We start from the raw sequence: 7,787 nt of genomic DNA on the forward strand, positions 1-7,787 counted from the left end.
GGCTGCGGTGGGACCGTGCGGAGCACCAAGGCGGCTCTGCCAGAAGGTGCCCAAAAGAACAGGACAAGGCAAAAACCTGCTCGCGGGTGGTTAAACCCCCAGCAAGCCTGGCTGGAGGGAGGGAGTTGTTTCAGACCTGCACCAGAATAGCCAGGTACAGAGGTCGGGTGTTTCCTCGACGTGGAAACAAGCCTCAGCCCACACCGTGCTGCCGGCAGTGCCGGAGCAGAGCGTGCATCCCTGGCTCGTGCCCATCGGGGTGCCGGCCGGCCGCCCTCGGCACCCCCAGCTCACAGGGCACCCCGGTGCCTGCAAACCCTGGCGCGTGCCTGCGGCTAGCTGGCCGGCCTCAAAACCAAACGGGTTGCATGCGTGGCCCTTGACTCAGCTCCGGACTAGCTGCTTTGGGCAACACTAGTAATGAATGAGTGGTATTTGGCTGTAGGGAGGCTGGGAAGGATTATAACCTGTTTGACTGGGCAGCAAATGAGTCTTTTATTCTGAAGCTCTGAGTATCGACAGATGTCCTAATATCATGTTGCAAGTTCAGTTTATCCCTAATGCCGCTGCCACAGGAATGGTGGAGGGATTAGCACTGACAAAACGCTGTTTTCCCTTATGATACACCGGATCAGCTGTCCCTGCTCTGGCAGGGAGCGGATTCTTCCCCCTGGGCCTCCCCATCCACCTTGGTGCGTGCTATGTTCCCAGGGGCTGGGACAGGCTCTGTAGCACTCCAGTTCCCAAGCAATGAAAAACAAGAGTCCCCAGTTTGGAGAGTGCATGCCGTTCCCCGCCGGCAGAGATCTGCTGCTATGACTTGGCTAACGCGACCCTGGTGAACGTCAAGAGGGGAGCAGTAATACAGCAGGTTTTAATCGATTTACGCCTAGGAGGTGTGAACGTGCAGCTCTGCCTGTCCTTCCTGCCCCCTGGGTCCTGGACAGGGGCACGCACATCCCATCCCTCCTCTGGAAACAAAGGTGAAATCCCAGGGATTTCATCCAAGCCCTTGCTGCTCTGCGGGGTCTGATCCAGGCTCTGGCACCACTTCCTTGTCGGTAAGGGCAATACTGACATTTGCATGGCTTAATTCAGTACCTGATCCCAGCTGGAATCTCAGAGCTGGGAAGGCAGAGAGCTCATGCTGCCCTAGTGCTCAGATACATACAGGGTGTGGGGAGGAAAAAAAAACGTCGCCTAAGCCAGACAATACGGGAGGGAGGAAAGAAATGCAAAAGCCAACACAAGAAAGTCTCAAACAGACCTCTGTCTTGAGGGTCGGTACCAGCTTTGTCCCAGGGAACCAGCCACATGGCACATCTGGGCGTCCAGGCAGAAGTCAGGAATGAGGAGAGGAGGAAGGCATCCAGGCAAGGCAGTGGGTACCGGGAGCAGCTTTGCTCCTGCTCACCATGTGCTGGCCCCAGAAGAGCCATCTACACGAGGCTGTTCACCAGCACAGCGGAGAAGCCTTCCAGGCTTCCTGCCGCTGCTGCAGGACCTTCCTTCCAGGGGCAGCCTGCCAGGGTGGTTTTCCCTAGAAGATGGGGGTAATGCCCTGAACCAGGTACAGCAGCTTCTCCCAGCCCCTTTCCTTTCCAGGTACACAACCCTTGCCACACGCATGCTGACTTACCGCTTCAAAAAAAGACATGCTGAGCAACCATAACGCAAACAGAAATGTGAACATCTAGCAGATAGGGCTCTGGCATTTGGTAATAGCTGAGAAATCTCTGAACAGCAGCCCCAGCTCCCCAGCTGCTTGGAAATAAAGCCTTAAACTAGAAGGCAAACACACTGCCCACCCTTCCTTGGGCACCGCAGGGCTGGCTGCCCCAGCGGTGGTGCCTGCAGAGCACTCCCTAGTGCCAGTGCTACAGCTCATGGGCTAGTCTCACAAGGCTACTCCCCCACTTAAAAAAAAAAAAAATCAGGCAGGTTTTAATTTCCCAGCAGGAAGGCTCAACAGGTGCCGCTGTGCTCACTCCAGCCCTGCGCCCCACAGCCGGGCGAGTTGGGGTACCTGGACTGATGAGACTTAATTTTCCCCTCTGTCAGCATCCCACCCCGCAGCACAGAGGGTGGCTGCAGGTCCCTTCCCCTTGGGGGGAGGCTGAGCAGCAGCTCACAGGGGCAGGAGTCCCAGTTCGCAGAGGAAATTTGAATTTGCTCAGCATCCCTTCTGCTGAGCAAAATACAATTTCACCAAGCCTTGAGCAGACAGAGCCACGTACTGGGAGGTGAGGGGCGCTGGCCCTGCGCTGCTTACATGGGAAGCATTTGCTACCGCATGTAAACTTGATTTCCAATTAATTGATTAAAAATCAGCCTCCCTTCCTGTTACCCTAAGCAACCCCATCGATGTGCTCAGAAGGTGACCTCATTCCGTACAGCTGCTGCAGGCAGGCGGCTGGGCACAGCCAACCAGCCCATTCCCATCCTGCTTTCTTGCTGCTCTCCCTTCAGCTCTTGCTTCCTGCTTTTACTGCCCCATGCCAAAACGCTGCCTGGCCTTGGAAGGTGTGGGCAGCCCCTGCCTGCCTGCCCGCAGGGGATTTCTCCAGCAGGGGTATGTCACAGGTCAGGTTTACTGGGGGGTACCAGGCTTTGAGACCCCCTGGAGAAGTGGGGCTGCATTCAGAGCATGCATCAGTTGGCAGCACCCCTGGAAAAGGTCCGGGTGAGCGCCAGCATGGAAGCACCGGACAGTTTCCAGGGCACGTTGCAGTGAATTTGCAGCTGTCTTTGATTTTATGGGTTTTGAGGTGGGCTGGCAAGGTCGGGGCAGAGTCCAGAGCTGCTGCCCCAGTGCACAGCCCTGCCACATAAGCAAGAGGCACAACCCCTGGCAGCATAGACCTGGGCGAGCCCTGCAGTGCAAGCTGAGCAGCTCTGGTCCTGGCAGAGAGCAGGGTCACACATGAGCAAACACACCAGGTCTCTGTGTTTTGCTCAACTAATAAGGAAGAGATTGTGTCCCTCCTGTCAGCTGTGAATGTGCAGGGCATGTCCCCAGGAAAAACAAGGTTCCATCTTGCAGTGCTCCGGGAGGCAGAGCTAAGCGTGGGTCTGCTCCCGGAGCGTGCCCTGGCTCCTCTCCACCCGCATCCCCCCAGGGTCACGCACACTTGGACACAGGCAGCAGGGGATGGAGCAGGGGAGCTTTTCTAAACTCCAGCTGCAATTCAGATGCCATCAGCTGGCGCTGAAATAAGGTGTAGCGCTTCAGAACAGATGATATCTCCACTTGGGGTTCAAAAACAGCCCTTGGTGTTCAGCCAGCTACAGAACTGAGGCTGCACACAACTGTAGGATCCCATTCATGCCTCCTCAAGGCTTAATTCTGGTTGTTTAAGAGTGTTTCATGCACCCGACCAGAGTTTTAGTAAGATGCAGATGGCCACACTACTGGCTTGTACTGGGGCCCTGCAGGTGAGCCCTGTGCTCCCGCTGCTCTCTCCAAGCGACTGGCATGCAGACCGTGGTGCATTAGAGCCGGACAGGAGCCAGTGGCTCCAAAATAGCAGACACTGCTTTAAAAAAGAAAGGTGGTTTGTTTTTCTTGCATAAAATTCTCTTGCTGGTTGCCGAGGGAAGCTTGTCCGCGGAGCGGCTGTATCATGCAGGAGTTTATAAATATCAGTGTGCTCTAGGTTGCACCCGCGCCTGCTCCCCGTCTCGCTCCGTCCCTGCCACTGCACGCCGGCCGGGAGCTCTCCCTGTGGCGAGAGGTTTTGCTCGCAGCTGGCAGGATCCAGCTGTCAAGCGGAGAGGAAGCAGCCCTGCCTGTTCCCACTCCGCAGCGGCAAGGAGGGGGCAGCTGCGTGGCAGGGAGCGCGTAACATGCCCGTGGGCAGGCTCTGCTGCCTCGCCAAGGAAATAGTGGCAGCGTGCATAAAGACTCTGTGGAACTGCCTCCCCCTGCCTGGGAGAGGCACACAGGCAGCCAGAAAGCAGGCGGTCAGAAACCCTGGCCGATGGGCCAAGTAGCATCCTCGGGTGGATCCTTCCAAAAACCTCACCACCCATTTTTTTCCTGCTCCTTTGGTGGTGGGAGAATAGCAAATCAGGGAGCCAGGCTTCGGCTCACAGAGTGAGGAGGGGCTACTGCTAGACACTTGGGAGCTCGTCAGCTGGGCACATTGGGCTGATTTACAGCCAAGTGTAAGGCATGCCCTGATGAATACTTGCGATGCTACTCATGCATTTTGCAATTGCTCGTTGCTCGTTCGTAATAGCAAATCAGGGAGCCAGGCTTCGGCTCACAGAGTGAGGAGGGGCTACTGCTAGACACTTGGGAGCTCGTCAGCTGGGCACATTGGGCTGATTTACAGCCAAGTGTAAGGCATGCCCTGATGGTCTGTAAATACTTGCGATGCTACTCATGCATTTTGCAATTGCTCGTTAACCCCTCGTAAGTTTGCTCAGTGTATTAACCTCAGCAGCCTGGTCACAAACCAAGGCTCGGTGGTGCGATGTGCCTGCGGTGTGAGCAGAGACTGGCTGCAAGAGGCAGCCGGGTGAGGTTTGCAAAGTCCCGGCCTTACCCAAGCCTGCTCGGAGCACCAGGCACGGCATCGGTGCCCATGGGAGGGAGATGAGCTGTGACGCAGGAGCATCTGCTGTCACCCCTCCAAAGGCAGCGTCACAGCAGGCTGGGACAGGCTAATTAGGGTTTGTCAGCCCTGCAGCCTAGAGAGCTGGCTCAGGTCATGGGAGCAGCCTGAATTCCAGATGTGTGGAGGAGGCAGAGCCGCACCAGGGGAAACAAGACTTTGTGCTTACGGACTGAATGTGTTTGATCTGAGGTTGTTGAGCAAGGATAAGCCTGGGACCTTTTGCAGCCGTACCCTGCGAGTTTCTTGCGTAAAGGGGAGTCATGCCTGAAACACACCACGAAACCTTTGGGAAGTTACCAGCGTGCTCTCGCAAGCACGGGGGACCCAGTTGTGCTGGGTGCTGCACAAGCAGCCAGGCCTGCTCAGAGCTTTGGGTAGAGAGATTATTATCTTGATTTAACATCTGACAGCTTCCATCCTGTGCTCGCCTGAGAGGATAACGCAGGCTGCAAGCAGGAATCAATCAGGGTTCAGTCAAGTCATCCTCTGTCACAGCCCAAATCACCCCACTGTCCCCTCCTGCTTCCCCTTCCTTCTTTTCCGTTTCAAAACCAAACCGCTTGTACCGTCCGTCACAAGGATGTGCTGATGGCTCTGAACCACGCGCCCAAGAGGAATCTGTAACAGCTCAGGAGCACATCCACAACAGCTGAAGGTAGGAAAGCAAAGACCCCAGCAGAGCAAACGGCTGCGTGAGGGATGGGAAGAGCAGCAAGAAGCCAGCGGTTCCCACACATCCTCTCCCCTCTCAGCTCTGCAGCTCTGGGTGAGCTGCATCGCTGCTGTGACGCCTGGGAGAGGCAGGCGATGGCCTCAAGCCCACTTCAAACTCCCATGGACTCAGCATGAGCAAGACCTGACCCTGAGAACGGCTGCAGTTTGTGCTCTCTACTGAAACTTATTTTAAATGCCGTTCTCCAAGACCATTTCTGAAGCAATTTGCTGTTCAGCCTGGCTAGGAAGAGCCCTGAGCAGGCTCGTTCATTCAGCGCCTGCAATATTGACTCTTCTCTTTACTGCAGCATTAGAGAGCATTTGTCATCTCTAAAATGAATAACTTTTCCTCTCCTGGGAAGGGGGAGAAGGCTTGCTTCAGTACTGACATTTCACACACCCAACCCACAAGCCTGCTTCGAATCCCAGATGATGCTCTGGGAATAAAACCAGGGGCTTCAGTGTCTTTGCTCTATCAGCAGAGCAGGGCCCATGACTCACCTGGTCATCCCCACACATTAAACTTGCTGAGTACCTCTCGGGCCCTGCCCTCCGCACCTCTCCGAGGATGCCCTGCTCAGCTGCAGCCCTCCCCACAGCGTTAGGACAAGAGGAGCAGAACAGCTGCCAGAAAGCCAGGGGCACCCAGTGGGAAGCAGCAAAGCTGGGAGTAGGACCAGCCATCCCTTCCCACCTGGTGAGCTGGCTACTGAGTCTCACATCTGCAGAATTTCATGCGGTCCAGGGGAAAAAGCACTGGGGAGATGCTCTCACCTCTGCCAGGTACCAGCTACATCGCCATGTTACTGACATACAGTCCGACACCAACTACAAGTCTTACTCAAATCCCTCAGGAACAAGTCACAGCCTCTGCTCTCAAGCCAGAGGAGCCCTTAAAAAAGAAAAAAACACCCCCAAAATCAGAGAAAACCACCCAGCAGCACCAGAATAAGAAACCAGAAGCTCAGACTTGCCAACTCATTGTTTAGAGACAGACAAGCAAGGCTCTCCCCTCCTGTCCTAGAGATCACAGCGTATTTAACTAACATCTGCCTCTTTGCCTTGGTCTTTTGAGCTTTCAGAGGTGTTTTCAAGCCTTTCTCAGGAGGTTCAGGAACCAGGAATGCTTTCCTGTGGGAATTTCAGCCTTTGTTAGCAGGACCACATTCCCGGGAACAAAAGCAAGAGAAACAAACTCCAGCTATTGCAAGATCTGGGAGAACGGAGCCGTAAGCATGGCCAGCAGCAACCTTTCTGAGGGACTGGACCACCTGATACGCAAACCATTACATCAGTATCGTTGTATTGCTTTTGAAACCCCTTTGCCTGGAGAGGAGCCCCTCTGATGCCATGAAATCCAGCCCAGGTGGGATACGACCCGGTGCCAAACTGGTCACCCTGCAAAGGCGCACATACCACCAGCCTTCCATGGGAGCAGCTGCCATGGGCAAAGCGCCTGCCCCTTCTCCCAGCGGATCCAACCACAGATGAATGACGCAGCTTAGCCTTTGAGGTACAGCAGAAACGTGCGCAGTGCCCGATACGAGCCAGCCAGACTTACCCGAGCAGCGTGGCTGGGGGTGGTGGGTCTGCAGAGAGCCGGTGGGTGCAGGATGAGGCCCCGGCCGCAGCGGGCGCTGGAGAAGCATCCCCTCGCTGTAAACCTGTACCCAAGGACAGTACTGACCAGGAGCTGTGTGGAAAGGACCTGGAGGCTTTGAAGACCAGAGTCATCTCCAGGCTTTAATTACCCACTCGCTTCCCCCACCCCTGATTATGCACATGAGAGAAATGGCAGAACCCACCAATCTGCTGGGGGGGGAGGAGGCTGCACTGGTCCCGCCCCTGTGTCACCAGGGCCAGGGACCCCAGGGACCCCCTGCCACCCTGGGGGGTCCCAGCCCTCCCCAGCAGCCCAGCAGGGTGAGTACACGGCGGCAGCTGGTCTCTGTGCACGGGGAAGACCAAGACAGAGTCTAGAAAGGGATTTGCTGTGGGTCAGGGCTGTTACAAGATTAATTAATCCATTAATTGGAGTCAGATCAGCAAACGAGGATGCGATGGCAGGAATACCTGGTTGCTACCGGCCCACCACCAGCCAGTCTTTGCCCGAAGGACCACGCTGCACCCTCTGGGAATTTCAGCCCTTTGCGGGAAACCACAACCACGTCCCGTCTCCTTTGGAAGGTGGCTTTCGGCTGCTCCTTTAGAGACAGCCCCGCTTCTGACCCTCGGTGTAAGAGCCTGCGCCATCTCGCAGCCCGGGCGCAGCGTGCCGGGGAGCGCCCACGGCCCTTTCACAGGGTGACGCATGGCAGCGAGCCAGCTGAGACAGGCTCCAGCACCCCGAGGACACTGACTTCAGGCTTGTGTGACCACCCCAGCCTACGCAACCACTCAGAAACTCAAACCAAGAAGAAATGGGAAAAGATGTGGGGTTTTTTTGGTTTG

This window comes from Aptenodytes forsteri, unplaced genomic scaffold (assembly GCF_000699145.1).
Source record: "Aptenodytes forsteri isolate BGI_AS27 unplaced genomic scaffold, ASM69914v1 Scaffold66, whole genome shotgun sequence".
NCBI lineage: Eukaryota > Metazoa > Chordata > Aves > Sphenisciformes > Spheniscidae > Aptenodytes > Aptenodytes forsteri.